Source organism: Triturus cristatus, chromosome 4_1 (assembly GCF_964204655.1).
Source record: "Triturus cristatus chromosome 4_1, aTriCri1.1, whole genome shotgun sequence".
Classification (NCBI taxonomy): Eukaryota; Metazoa; Chordata; class Amphibia; order Caudata; family Salamandridae; genus Triturus; species Triturus cristatus.
This window is the reverse complement of record NC_140585.1, coordinates 510,413,039-510,427,992: the sequence shown is the minus strand read 5'-3', so window position 1 is coordinate 510,427,992 and position 14,954 is coordinate 510,413,039.

Below are 14,954 nucleotides of genomic sequence, written 5' to 3'. Positions count from 1 at the left end.
TGTTTTAAGTGTTACCACTTTATTCCAATCAAGATGGCTTCAGGTGTGCCATACTTTTGTCATAAGTAAGACTGTTAGCGCTCTAGTTGTGCGTTAGAACACTCTGGGACATTCTGTCATTGGGCTATACTTGGGCTACATCTGGGTGATATTTGGGCTACATTTGGGCTCTTTTGTCTCTGGTGGCCATCTTGGGAGATTTATTTGTTATGAAGTTTCCTAATTTCCTCATTTACTGCAGTCTCCTCAGTAGGAAATACTTTCAGTTTTTTACTTGGTTCCATCAAGAAGGCATTCAGATGTGTCACCCATTTTCCATAAATTCTGAATGTTAGCACTCTAATTGCTCATTAGATCACTGTAGTAAAGCTACTGTTCACCAGGGAAGTCTGCTGCTGGTATTCAAAGTGCATGTTTCAGTCTGCATGTCAGAATTTTTTTATGACATAGAAGAGGATTTGAGAAGTCAAAATGTGCCCTAATTTTTCTTTCTGCAGCACTAATCATAATTTCTATGGCAAAATGAATCCCCTCATTGTGTTCCTTTGTAAATTAAATGTTTTAAGTGTTACCACTTTATTCCATTCAACATGGCTTCAGGTGTGCCATACTTTTGTCATAAGTAAGACTGTTAGCGCTCTAGTTGTTCGTTAGAACACTCTGGGACATTCTGTCATTGGGCTATACTTGGGCTACATCTGGGTGATATTTGGGCTACATTTGGGCTCTTTTGTCTCTTGTGGCCATTTTGGGAGACTTATTTGTTATGATGTTTCCTAATTTCCTCATTTACTACAGTCTCTTCAGTAGGAAATACTTTCAGTTGTTTACTTTGATTCCATCAAGAAGGCATTCAGAAGTGTCACAAATTTGCCATAAATTCAGAATGTTAGCACTCTAGTTGCTTATTAGATCACTGTAGTAAAGCTACTGCTCACCAGGGAAGTCTGCTGCTGGTATTGAAAGTTCATGTTTCAGTCTGCATGGCAGATTTTTTTAATGAAATAGAAGAGGATTTGAGAAGTCACTCAAAATGTGCCCTAATTTTTCTTTCTGCAGCACTAATCATACTTTCCATGGCAAAATGAACCCCCTCATTTTGTTCCTTTTTAAATTAAATGTTTTAAGAATTACCACTTTATTCCAACCAAGATGGCTTCAGGTTTGCCATACGTTTGTCATAAGTAGAACTGTTAGCGCTCTAGTTGTTCTTTAGAACACTCTGGGAAGCTGCAGTAGAACACAAAGGAATCAACTGACAGTCTCTGCCCTTGTTGGATGTACATGTTTTACTGAGAATGTCAGACTTCATTCTCACATGACTGAGAAAGATAATGTGAATTTACAGAAAATATGCTCTCAGTTAGCTTATAGATCACCTTCCAAACCTCTGTGGGAAAAGCATGAGAAAATAGTTTTCTCTCAAACATGATTCATGATATCACAGCAGAAGGCTTTTTCACATGGTAAAATCACCTTAGAACACACCACAATTCCTAAAATGAGTATGGTACCATCAACAAATGATTTATAATGTAACTAAAGTCTTAAAACCTTCTATTAACTGCAATGCTTTTTAATGAGGTGCTATCATGTATATTGGTCCCAAGATGGCTGCCAACACTTCTTGGATGAAGTGCTGACAGCCAATCAGATCTCACGATGAGATGTGTGGTTAGGCTCCGCCCAGATATATATGTGATTTTACTTTTGATTTTCTCAGGAACTACTGAACGGATTTACACCATTTAAGCAAAAGGCACATGCCTGACCTGAGGACTACCTCTTTGCCTAATTTCAAGTAATTCTGTTCAGCCGTTCGGGCTGTACCTTCGACTAAAGGTCCTATGGGAAAATGCATGGGGAAAATGCGATTTGGGACCCCCCTTTTTTCTCAGCCCCCGCTTGACGAATCACCCCGAGACTATCAGGGTAGGAGCTGAGCGGAGCGCCCCATTAGTTTTGAAAATTTCACGAAGATAAGTCAACCGGCGCCAAAGTTATTCAAAATAGAATTTTCAGATTTCCTATGGGAACTCGGTCCTAACTATAACTATCTACTGGCGACATATATATATATGTATATATATATGATTGGATTCCTTACCTCCAAAAACACCATTCCAGGAATGAAGGGACAGCACACCAGGAAGCGGCACAAAAGAACTTTATTTGTGCGCTAGCTTATTCAAGGACGACGCGTTTCAGCGTTAGCCTTTGTCAAGTCATACACACACACAAGCAGGGTAAGAGTAGAGTCCAGAACCTTTACTTGTCATGATTTGTTTCAGCAGTTCTCCTTAGGCTGTGGAGATTATTTAGATTCATGCTAAATCTCAGTTTCTCCTGCCAGGAGAAGTAAATCTCTGAGATCTAATAGTCCTAATGATTTGAAGCAGAGAGTTCCACTTCTCTTGGGTCAATCAGAGAAAATAGGATCTTCTTCTCTTCATTCCAATACATACTAAGGGTACCAGGTGAGGGCCCCAGGGTTCCTTCCTTCATTAGCCTGCAAAAGGGTATACGTGAGCACTTATCCTGCCTGCTCTGACTCTTGTCCCAGAGTGACAACAAGCGTAACTTATAAAGAGGTTTAACTTCCTTGGTCCTGCAGTCTACTCTTCTCCCACTATCAAGATTGGTTTTTCCTTCTCTACTTTCTGACCCTCTTTGTCCAGTCTCTTAATATGGTGAGACAGAAAAGGACTGATGGGAGTTTATCCCATACAAATACTGAAGCCCTTCTTCCTCCCATTGTACAGTAGTGGTTTACATTTTGGATGAGAAGAAACTGCTGCCAAAACCTCACTCAGGTATCATTAGGTGAATTGACAATGGCAGAGACACACGTTCCATTTGAAAAGGCTATGCACTCCCACCTTCTCCCTGACAGCAGTGACTGTTGGCAATGTTCTAGATCGAGTTGCAACCACCGTAACCCACAGCCTCACTTTCCATTGTTCCCATTTATGTGAAGTGCTCCTTTGTTAGTGAGTGGTCCATGCAACAGTAAGGGCTTTTGCCCAGCTTGCCTTAAACCGAGAAATCTGCAACCATCGAACATCGGGTGAAATCATAGAATTGCCTCATATTTCTGTGAAGTAAATTCCCAGATTCATGACAAATGTCCTTTCATCCAGGCTTTCCACGCTTCTCCTGACAAATACAGTTGTGTGGATGGGCTTTTCTTCCAGGCCTGGAAAAGACCAGAAATGCACTGTGGAAATATCTACACTTTTATTTTGACCCTAATCAGTTCTGCTGTGGTATTTGGCCTAGTGATACCCGGCAACTAATTTATTAAGATGGGAACATATTAAGATGCTTCTCAAATGTAGACATGAAAGCGAGCCCAGGATGGTGAGGCCTAGCGAGAAAATGGAAAAACATCACTGGGGACTCGCTAGATAATACACTAAACACCACATTACCCCCCCTTCCGAACAATGTGGAGGAAGCAGCTAAGACCTATACTACCTGGCTGGACCAGGCTTGTTTATTCTTAGCCCCCCCTAAAATCATCCACACCACTCGGGCCAAGCCTGCCGCCCCATGGCTCACAGATCAAATAAGGGAACATAAAATAAGGTGCAAAAAACTTGAAAAAATCTGGCGCATGCACTATAGGGCAGCTGACAAAAAAACGCTTAATTCAGAACAAAGGCGTTACAAGGAATCCATCCTTCAAGCGAAAAAAGCCTTTCTCACGAGACAGATAGAAGATGCAACCAATACCCCTAAAGAACTCTTCCTTACGGTCGCTTCCTTAGCAAACCCCAAACCTATGGAAATTCCAGCAAGCCTCTCACTCTGCGAAAGCTTGGCGACCTTCTTTCGTGAAAAGGTGGAAAACATCTTTCTCCCCTTAGATAGTATAGTGATGACCTCCTCACCGAGGGAGGCCCTTGATTCCGCCAGACCTGAACTCACGCTTCTATATTTCCCGCCCATCACGGAAAAAGAAGTGATAAGTCGCCTACTCAAAATTAAATCAGGCTCCCCTCATGATCCCTGCCCCACAACAATAACTAAACTTGCACCAGACGCAATTGCTAGGGGTCTCACTCCCCTCTTCAATCAGATGCTGGAGACAGGGGATTATCCCTCTAGTTGGAAGCAAGCCTCCATCTTACCCCTGCTAAAAAAACCCAATCTTGACATCACGGAGATGAACAATTATCGCCCGATTGCCAGACTCCCACTCCCGGCCAAAATAATAGAAGGTTACTTGAACACACATCTTAGTGCCTTCCTCAAATCGGCGGATGTACTGGACTCTTCCCAACACGGCTTCCGAGAGGGGCACAGCACGGAATCCGCCCTGATCAAATCTATGGAAGATATCAGGCAGGTGATGGATACAGGGGGCAGAGCAGCTCTGCTCCTATTAGACCTCTCGGCAGCCTTCGATACGGTCCACCATAAGCTTTTGGTGGACCGGTTGAGGGCATGTGGAATTCAGGGTAAGGCTTTAAAAATCCTACAAGCATTCCTGTCTGACAGATCTCAGACAGTGGCGCTGGGCGGCCACGAATCTCACTCCTTTGTGCTTCCTTGCGGAGTTCCTCAGGGGTCTTCGTTGAGCCCAACCCTTTTTAATGTATACGTGTCCACCCTCGCCCCGGTGATTCGATCATTCGGCTTTCAACTCACGACGTACGCCGATGATACACAGATTGTGGTGTCCCTCCTTCCCGGTAACACAGAAAATACCGCTGATAGATTCAGAAACTGCATGCTTGAAGTTGGCCGCTGGATGGCACAAAGTTGCCTTAAGCTGAACTCCTCAAAAACCGAGGTTCTGCTCTTTGGTGACAGAGACAACTTTTGGTCCCCGAGATGGTGGCCAGACGAATTGGGACCTCTCCCAGATCCGGTGGACAAAGTGAAAAATCTCGGTATTCTGGTGGATACCTCCCTGACCTTTAAAGCCCAGGTGAATGCTCTTTCCTCCTCCCTTCATTTCATACTCAAAACCATCAGGAAAATACTACCTTATCTTGAGAAGAAACACAGGAAAACAATAGTTACGGGTCTAGTGCTCTCACGCCTAGACTACTGTAACAGCCTGATGTTAAACGCCCAGCAGAGCGTATTAAATAAACTCCAGCTTCTGCAAAATGCAGCTGCTAGCCTTATCACTGACACACCCAAATTTGCCTCGGTTTCTCAGGAGCTGGGCAAGCTTCATTGGCTGCCGGTCCGTAAAAGAATCATTTTCAAAGCAGTCTGTATGGTCTTTAAGGCCCTCCACGATTCGGGACCTAGGCACTTGAAATCTCTTTTCCGCTGGCACAAACCAGCAAGAACCCTGAGGTCAGGACAACAGGCGCTGGTCACGGTCCCCAGAATTAAAAGAGCTCGCTGGGGAGGCAGGAGTTTTTCTCTTGGGGCCGCAGAGGCCTGGAATAAACTTCCACTTGCGCTTAGACAAATCCAGAATCTGATGGCCTTTAGAAAAGGTCTAAAAACATGGCTCTTCACTCAGTAAGCACGCTTCAACACACCAGTCTATCTTTCTAGCGCCAGGACACCTCCGGGTATCAGAGCGCTCTACAAATGTGCAAAATAAATAAATATGTTGTGTTCACTGCCATTTTCATACCCAGAATGCTTATGTAAATGTCACATTTTGGGTGGGATCAAAGGATCTCCTCACATTTTGTTCATGGAGAGTAAGCATAATCTACAGCAAACGCAAAGAGTACTTGTTTAGGAAACCTTAGGCACTTGAATAACCTAAACCAAGGGATATTTCAGTTCTCCCCTTCCTCAGCCAATGGTTAATTGCAACTGTCATTCATGAAGTACAGGGTTTTACCATTGTATGAAAGTAATTTCAGTGGAGCAGGAGTGATATGAATTATCATATATCGAGGGAAGGACTTTCTTGTTTCCATTTACAGCTGTTTACTAACTTGGAGTTCTGAATTTCCATCATACATGGCAGAAACCATAATGAACCACGTTCAGTATGTTTTTCCTTGACGTGGAATTAAGGTACAAAAACCCACTTCTCATTCAAATTTTGTTGTTTACTCAGCAAACTTGTGCTTGGTGTACATTTTAGAAGTTAAACTGCAACTTTTGGAAATGCAGCTTTACTAAGGGAAGATGGCGGATTGCTTCCGCCGTTGGAGGACGCGTCTGCCCTCTCCTCGGTCCGGATGCCTGCCGCGCTGCCACAGTCTGACAGCTGGATACGGGATGAGAAATTAATGCTACTTTCACAAAAATAACCTTATCTTTTGAATATCTGGCGTGCTTACTGTTCATGGTGCTCTTGACTGCGGGCTGTCGTTTCACGGATGTGCCGGTTGGTGGGTGTCGGCTCTGCGCTCCGCACCGCTCGAGTAGCGGGATGGTCTTCAGCTGGGAGCCTGTTTGAATCTGCCGCTCCTTCTACGTCGTTTGACACTTGGTCTTCGCGCGTCGATGGACTCGTGGGGGTTCTTTGGATCGGAGCAAGCCGGCGTGGAGGTACTGGCCGCATTTGGTGGAGTTCTCTGAGTTGGCTGGAAGAACGGCCGGATTTCATGGCCCCTTCACGGTCAACGCGCCGAGGATGAGCTGAGGCACAAGCAGAGAAGGACGCTCAATCTACAGCTCAGGAGAGTCTGGCAGGTGAGACTCCCTCCTCGATAACTATAGTGCCGGATAAGGTGAACTTGACACGGGGAGCTATACTTGGAAATTCTGCTTTAGTTAGTCCAGCGGATTCACATGTGGAGAAGCCCATCTTAAAATTTTTATGGTCAGGGAAAGCTACGGCACTCCTGCAATCTTGTGACGTTGAGTCTGTAGCCCCTCTTTCCCAAATGGCAGAAGCCCTTAACGCCGCGGGGAGCACGGAGGCATCCTCTGATACTTTGCGGACAAGATCTGCAGATGCTGGTACGCCAGGGGTAACTGACAGCTCGCTTTCTCTTGATGAGTCTTTACTTGGTGGCACAAATGAGATGACTATGCCAGTTCATGTGGGTATTGGAGACGAAGACTTCAATAATATGGGTGATGGGTGTACTGAAGCCCCCAGCCAGGAGGCAAATTCAAATAGTCTTTGTAGTGGTCTAACTGTTGATGCTGGTAATGCGATAGGCAGTAAGGATGTCATTGGGGGACCTGAGGAGCAGAAGAATTTGCTTATGAAAAATGGTAAGGAGGTGCTCTCTCATGAAAATGCTGACTATGTGGGACGTATTGGTGCTAATATGCGGATTAGAGGCGCTGTACATGAATCAGAGGGCGATACACCAAAAACTAAGGGTGCTAAATTAAATCGATTGGGTAAAGGTGGAAGAGGGCGTGGCCGAGGCAGTACTGGTAATGTGGCTCAAATTACTGATGCTTTTGGTCGACTGAAGGGTACTAGTTCATGTAAGACTGGATCTGGGGGGGCTAGCCCATTACGCAAGTGGGTATCTTCTAAGAGCGGAGTAAGAAATATTGTCTCTAGCTTGTCTGATTTGGACTGTGTACAAGCCTCACTTATTGGACAATATACTGAATCTGGCTCGTAGGGTGCTACAGAAGGCATTATAAATCATACGTCTTTGCTGAATCAGGAACAAGGTGGTGGGGGGGCTGATGATGAGCCTACTCTTTCTAACATAATGCAGGCTTTAAATATACAGAGAGCAGAGGCGCAAGCTCATTATCAACAAGCGAGGGTGGACTCTTCGGAAATTAAAAAGGCATTATCTGAAGTTAATGCCAAAGTTCATCACTTAACAATGGATGTGACTGAGTTGCAACAGCGCGTCGCAGACGTCGAGGAAGTTAATACTCAAGTCATTAAATCTGTCACCACTCAGGAGTCGCAGCTCGTCTACTTTCAGTCAAAGATTGAGGATATCGAAAATAGACAGCGCCGCCACAATCTAAGGTTTTTCGGGGTACCTGAATGGAAGGAGGGATCCGATCCCCGTGCATTTATCGTTGACTTACTTCAGAAAGCCTTCCCGGAGCTGGGGGATTGGGATTTGGACACACAGGTCCAAAGAGCACATCGTCTCCCCTTAACTCTAAAATCAAATGTACAAGCTAAATCGAATTTCTCAAGGCCCATCCTGGTTTTTTTTGGTAATTTTTTATTACGTCAGGCTATCTTTTTAAAAGCCAGACCGATGGCTCCTGTACAGGTGGACTCTATGTTAATATTTGTTAGGTCAGATTTGTGCAAGGTTTCTATGGAGAAAAGATGGCAGTTGCGGCAACTTATAGATTCTTTTAAGCCATTATGCTCTCAAGTTTTTTTGCAAGAGCCTGCTAGGCTTAAAGTGGTAAGGGATGGTCGTTCATATTTTTTTTCAAATGAGCAGGAGGCCAAAATACCACTTGCTAATTGGCATACCACTTCTAAGCCTTGAGTTTTATAACTACTGAGAGCTAAGACTGGGTGGGATGTGTTTTTTTTTTCTTTTCTTTTTTTCTTTTTTTCTCTTTGTTTGTTGTTGACTTTGGGGGGGATTTTTGTGGTGTTATGTTAGGGCGTACATTAAAAACACAGAGCATAAGTACTGGAATGTGATTATGGGTTAATGGCAAGTTGGCAGGCTGATGGGCAAGGAGGGGGGTGGCTGTAATGTCCTTTATATGCTGTTGGTTAGGACAGCTTTAAGGGGGGTGAGTCCTTTCTTTAGAAACTGGAGGGAGGGGATTGGGGCTGGATTTAGGGGGGGGCAGGGTTGTTGGGGAGAAATAGTCACAGGGTTGTTAAAACGGCACAAGAAACCGATGAAAATAAATTTGAGAAATGTAAAGAGGAGGAATCATATCGTTTTTTTAGAAAATGAACTGATTGGGAATGGCTAATGTGAAATTTATGAGTTGGTATGTTTGTGGGCTGAATCTAGCCAGTAAAAGGCGATTGGTGGCTGAAGAGCTTACAGGATTTAAGCCTCAAATTATTGGATTAGCAGAAACTAATTTGTTTTACCAAGATAGAAATTTGTTTAAGCAGCTTGGGTATGACATGGTGGTATGCACTTCGCAGACAGTTTCTATACGCGGGGTTGCTCTTTTAAAAGATAGGTTTTTTCAAATCACTGTACTGCGAACTCTTGCTGATAGCCGGGGTAGGTGGGCAATTGCGCAATTCCTTATTCTTAGTAGGAAGGTTACTGTTTCTATGGTTTATGGCCCTAATGTGGATTGCCCGGAGGTTATTTCTTACTTGAATTCCAAATTTCTTGATTGGGATGGTGATCTTGTTGTGATGGGCGACTTTAATTGCATATTAGATAAAAAAATCGATACTACAAATGCATCTGCCCGATCTAGAATGGTTCAGGTTAGGGATGCGATTAAGGACTTATTACATATTCATCAACTGGAAGATGCCTGGAGAATATTGTTTCCTACTAATCCTGGATTTACTTTTTACTCTCATCCTCGTAAACAATATTCTAGGATTGATATGATTTTTATTGCTGGTCGGCTCTTGATTAATGCACATATGGTCGTATGTCCTAAAATAACCTCGGATCATAATCCTATTTTGCTGTCGATAAATTTAGGCTTATCTAGACAAGGCCAAGGTAGGGAATTTTCATTCCCTCTGCATTTTCTTAGTAATTCGGACTTTATTGATCATATGCATCTTACCTTAAAGGAATATATTTTTAATAATCGTAATACATCTTTCCCTGCGGTGGTATGGGATTGTTTAAAAGCTGTGGTTAGAGGTGCTACCACTCAGTTTATAGCTAGACAAAATAGATCTAATAATACTCAAATGAATAATGAACGTCGGCAAATTTCTGAATTGGAGCAGCAACATGCCTGGGCAATTGCTACAAAAGATAGTAGCGAATCATTAATCTATGCTCAAATTATCTCAGTGAGAGCTAAATTGATTAGAGGGATGAAGGATAAGGCTGCTAATAATTTTATCAAGTTTAGATCTTTGCAATATGAATATGGGGAAAGAGTTGGCAGAGTACTGGCTTATCAATTAGCGGATCGTAAGGCTAAATCGCACATTAAGATTATTAATGGGGTAGACGGTATCACATACACGAAAACAGAGGATATAGCAGAGCAATTTAGGATTTTTTATGATAGCTTATATAAACAATCTGGCAGTTTTAATCAGCTGATAGCTATGAAGTATTTAGAAGAAAGTGGTTTACCGTCTTTGGAGTTACCCCAAACTTTGAATTTGGAGAAAAGTGCAGATCTGGAGGAGCTGAATTTAGCAGTTAGCTCTTTGTCTAATGGCAAGGCGGCGGGCAAGGACATGATTCCTCTTGAGTTTTATAAAATCTTTAGGGATCCGTTGATGCCACTCCTTCTCGAGTTGATTAATGATATACTTCAGGGAGGGGGGGGCTCCTCTTTCTTGGAACCGAACTAATATCATGGGTTTTCTTAAAAAGGGAAAACCGGCAGAAGAACTGGGATCATATCGACCGATTTCTCTTATTAACTCGGACGCGAAAATCTTTGCGAAACTTCTCGCTTCTCGTCTTTCTTTGTATATTCCCCCGGTGGTTTCAGATGAACAACATGGTTTTGTTCCAGGTAGAGATACGGTAACCCATATAAATACTGTGTATGCGGCTTTTGATATTGCCAGCCAATTGGGTCATCAGATAGGTATGTTAATGCTGGACGCTGAGAAGGCTTTCGATCGAGTAGCTTGGGGGTTTCTCTGGAGTACTATGTTCTCTTTAGGCCTCGGTCGAGGATTTGTCTCAGCGGTCAAGAAACTCTACTTTAGTTCATCTGCTGTTATTAAAGTTAATGGATTCACATCTAGCTCTGTTCAGATTCAGCGGGGTACGTGTCAGGGATGTCCGCTCTCTCCATTACTGTTTGCCCTATATATTGAGCCTTTTATTAGACATCTACTACATAATATCTCCATAGCACCGGTAATACTCAACGGAATAACATTAAAAGTTACGGCCTATGCAGATGATATTGCTGTGTTTACTACTAATCCCGAAATAGCAATTACTGCAATAACGCAGTCGGCTGAACTTTTTGGCTCCTTTTCGGGATATAAGCTTAATATTAATAAAACACAATCGATCCTAAATTATGAGACTTTATCTCCAATACCACATTTGGGGTTAACTAATTCGGCTACGTATTTGGGGGTCTGCATCAGCGACCGTATTAAGGATTTCCTGCTCCTAAATTATGAACCGTTACTTAAGAAAACTATAGCGGATTTACGTAAATGGCATAAATTACCATTAACCATTATTGGAAGATGTAATGTTGTAAAAATGAATATTCTGCCGAAATTCTTATATCTTTTCCGATCCATTCCTTTACGAGTTTCAATGTCTTTTTTTAAGCGGCTTGATTCAGCCATTGGCAGTTTCATTTGGGGTTTTCGAAAATCCAGAAGAGCACTTAAATACATAAAGTTGGCATAAGAGCAAGGTGGCTTCCTTCTTCCTGATTTTAAAACTTACTTTTGGTCAGCTTTCCTTAATCGGATTCAGAGATTACTTTTGGGACCTTATGTAGCTAAAACATGGCTAGCCTATCAGCTTGCCGTTGGTTTCAATACAGGTTTTCTTTTACATAGTATGTTGGATCCTAACTACTTCAAAAGAGTTTGTTTTAAGACAGTCAAACGTATTTACTATATCTGGCAAGATATTGTTAAAAATTTCGCCTTACCAGAGTTACATGAATTTATTGTTTTATGGGGAAATCCTCGATTTCCGGATATATTTTCAGACTCAGTGTTCCGGCTGTGGTTACAATCGGGTATAATATGGCTTGGGCAGTTATATGATGACTGTGGGTTTAGACCATTTTCTTCTCTACAAGCGGAGTTTGGATTATCCCATAAGATGTTTTTACTTACGCTACCTGGTACTACAGAGGTAATGTGGGCTGTTTATAGGATCTCTGGCCGGGGTCAGATCGGGAAAATTTATAAGAGTTTTCGATCTGTAAGTGAAAGCGACGGTTTGTTGATAGTGACTAAACTCTCTTCTATGTTTTGTACAGATATTAATATAGAAGAAGTTACTGACTCTATGGCCATAATTAACTTGGCTGTTATCTCAATTAATCTAAAATTGCAACATCATCGTACTATGTTTATGCTATATTACACTCTGAAGGTTATCTCTAAATGGGATACAGTGCAGGCTTCATTAAAGTGATTTTGTCCTAAATGTGAGGAATATGCGGCGGATCTTAGACATATGTTTATAAAATGTCCTGCTCTTACTTTATTTTGGCATGATGTTAGAAATGCTATCAGTCAGCTCGCTGGCAAGGAAATACAATTAACGGAGAAGGAAATTGTCTTGGGTATGGTATTGGATCCAGGCCTTCTCTCGACTTCTCTGGTGTCAATATGTATTAGTACTGCTCGGTTGTGTATTGCTAGGGCTTGGATTGATCCAGCATGTCCCAAGATTACCGATTTCTGGGTATTATTGAGAGGGGTGTATGAAATGGAATCTGCAGTTGCTAAAGCTCGGGGAATACGTTTTAAGGTTAAATTTGGAAGGATTTGGTCAAGTCTTCAGTGGGACTAATGCGGGAGGAAGGGACGGGGGGGATTCCCTTCTCTGGGGTCCTTTTGTATGTCTCTCTGGATTTATTGTTATATGCATTACTGCGCCTACAATCAAAATTATGTATTTCTAATTCTCTAATTTTACGATTGTTATTTCCTGCTCTTCATCTATGAGTGGTTGTTTTCTATGTGCTGTATATGCTACTCAGATGTGTGCTGATATCTGCGACATAAAAATTAATAAAATATGTATAAAAAAAAAAAGGAAATGCAGCTTTACTGACCACATGTGAATGTTATATTTTGAAACTATTGTGAAACAGGCTTTTTTGACACAACTGCTTAAATGCATTTTTATGGATTCCTATAATTGACCAATTCTGCAGTAGTAGACAATGAGGACATGCCATTCACACTATGGTCAGGAGTCCATGGGACCTCACTATATGCAGAATGGTGAAATTCTTTCAAACCCAAGGGATTCAACTCACGAAGAGAGAACTGGAATTTTATTCAGGATTGATAAAATATACAGTGTAAAACCACTTTCCTAATTCTAGTTGCATATTTGGAATACAAATCCATTTTACCAGCATTGTTTGCAGCTTCTCTATTGTGGCTTCATAGCGCTGCTCATAACAGATGCTAGTATTATGAAACTTGCTTAGAATCATTATCTCCTGCTGGGACTCAATACTGTGATGTGCAAAATGTATAGATATTACAACAGCAGGTATAATAACCCATTGAGTCATTTTAGCTGCTTAGAAAATGAAAAATCCACGAGAAACTGAAATTTAGAGAGCATTGACTGCTTCCTAATGTAGCTTTAAAGATATTAAAAATGAACCTAAGGATTTCATATTCCGACAATATTTTTTATAGCACAGTTTCGAAAGAAAGTGAATTGATTCCTAAGCTTAACACCCCCGAAATGATGGTCATTCTGAAAGAACTGGAATATCTGTGCTGTTTTTGAACAAACAAACTTGCTTATCCCTTTTCCGATTGCCTGAATTAGCATATAAACATTCGGTCAATGTGGCTACAGTGGTATCCCCTTTTATTGGTTAAGAGCAATACCATAGTTACCCTTTTTCTGATAATTTTCCTTGCCCTTCTTTAGTTCCTGAAGTGCAGGATCTCATACATGCCCTATGGAATGTTTACACAGACTTGCCTACCATGTTAAGGAAATGCAAAGATGGAGCAGGCCTTCTTCTGGTGCACATGAATGAAAAACACACGCTTTAGTACCAGTTAGATTATTGGGTGTCTCTTCTAAATTACAACCCAGGTACAGGGTCCTTAGCTTGTAGAAAAGTCACCAACATTTATCCCTTCTTTCAAGGGTCCTTATTGAAACCTGATCTTCGCTCTCAAAAGTATCCACTGGACCAAGAGAGACCTCCACCAGTAGTGGTTTCAGACCATGAAGAATAAGTGCAGAATATTTAAGATGACGCAAAGGATGTTTTATACAGTTCTTAGTTGAATGAATGGGATATGATACTGACCGCAGGATGAGCATGGGAAAGAAGAGCGAAAAATAAAGGCTCAGAGTAGAAAGAGGGGGCAAAAGAGAAATGGGAGAGCAAAGACAGAAAGGGCAGAAACAGACAAGCAAGAACAAAGAGAGCAAAAAGAGAAAAACGGGCACAGAGGACACAGAGCAGAGTGGGACACCAGAAGAGCAGAGTGCTCTTCCACTGGACCACCAGGGATGAGGCGCAGGCAGGAACCTGCGGGTGGATGAAGGCCTCAAACACCTACCTGGCACGAAGCGCCGGGCTCAAAAGGCAGGCCTTCAACGGTAGAGCTGCGTGGGGGAGAGCAGTGACACTGATCAGGAAGGTCAGTCATTTTGCTCTTCTTGCCGCGCAGTGGCGGCCATTAATTAGGGGTCGGGGGAGGGTGGTCAGCTGGGAGGCAGGAGTGACAGGCTAGGGGGTGGGGCCACGGGGGCAGCAGTGGCGGGGAGCACAGGAAAGAAAGGTGAAAAATAAAGGATCAGTGAAGATCTGAGTGAAAGGATCAGTGAAGGTAGGAGCCTCCGGGTGGAGGAAGGCCTCGAGCACATACCTGGCAGGAAGCTCCGGCTCAGAGGGCAGTCCCTCAATAGTCGAGCTGCACAGGGGAAGAGCAGTGACACTAACGAGGAAGTGAAATAATCTGATGTAGTAAGGTGAAACACTCATATTAAAGAAATAAACTTTTGGGGATTTTGAAAAAGTTGTTTTCATATATTTTCAAGGTATTTATTGCACAAATTAAATGCCAAACATTTTTTTTGTCAGGATCTGATCCTATGCGCCTGCTATATCGTACTGTTTCCGGGTACATTACCCTTATGAACAACATTTCCCAGAAGGCCTTAGTAGGAGGGGCCTCTGGGTACATTAGTCGACTTCGCACGTCAGGAGACATGCGTAATTCTGGATCCGGGAGGCGGTGTGTT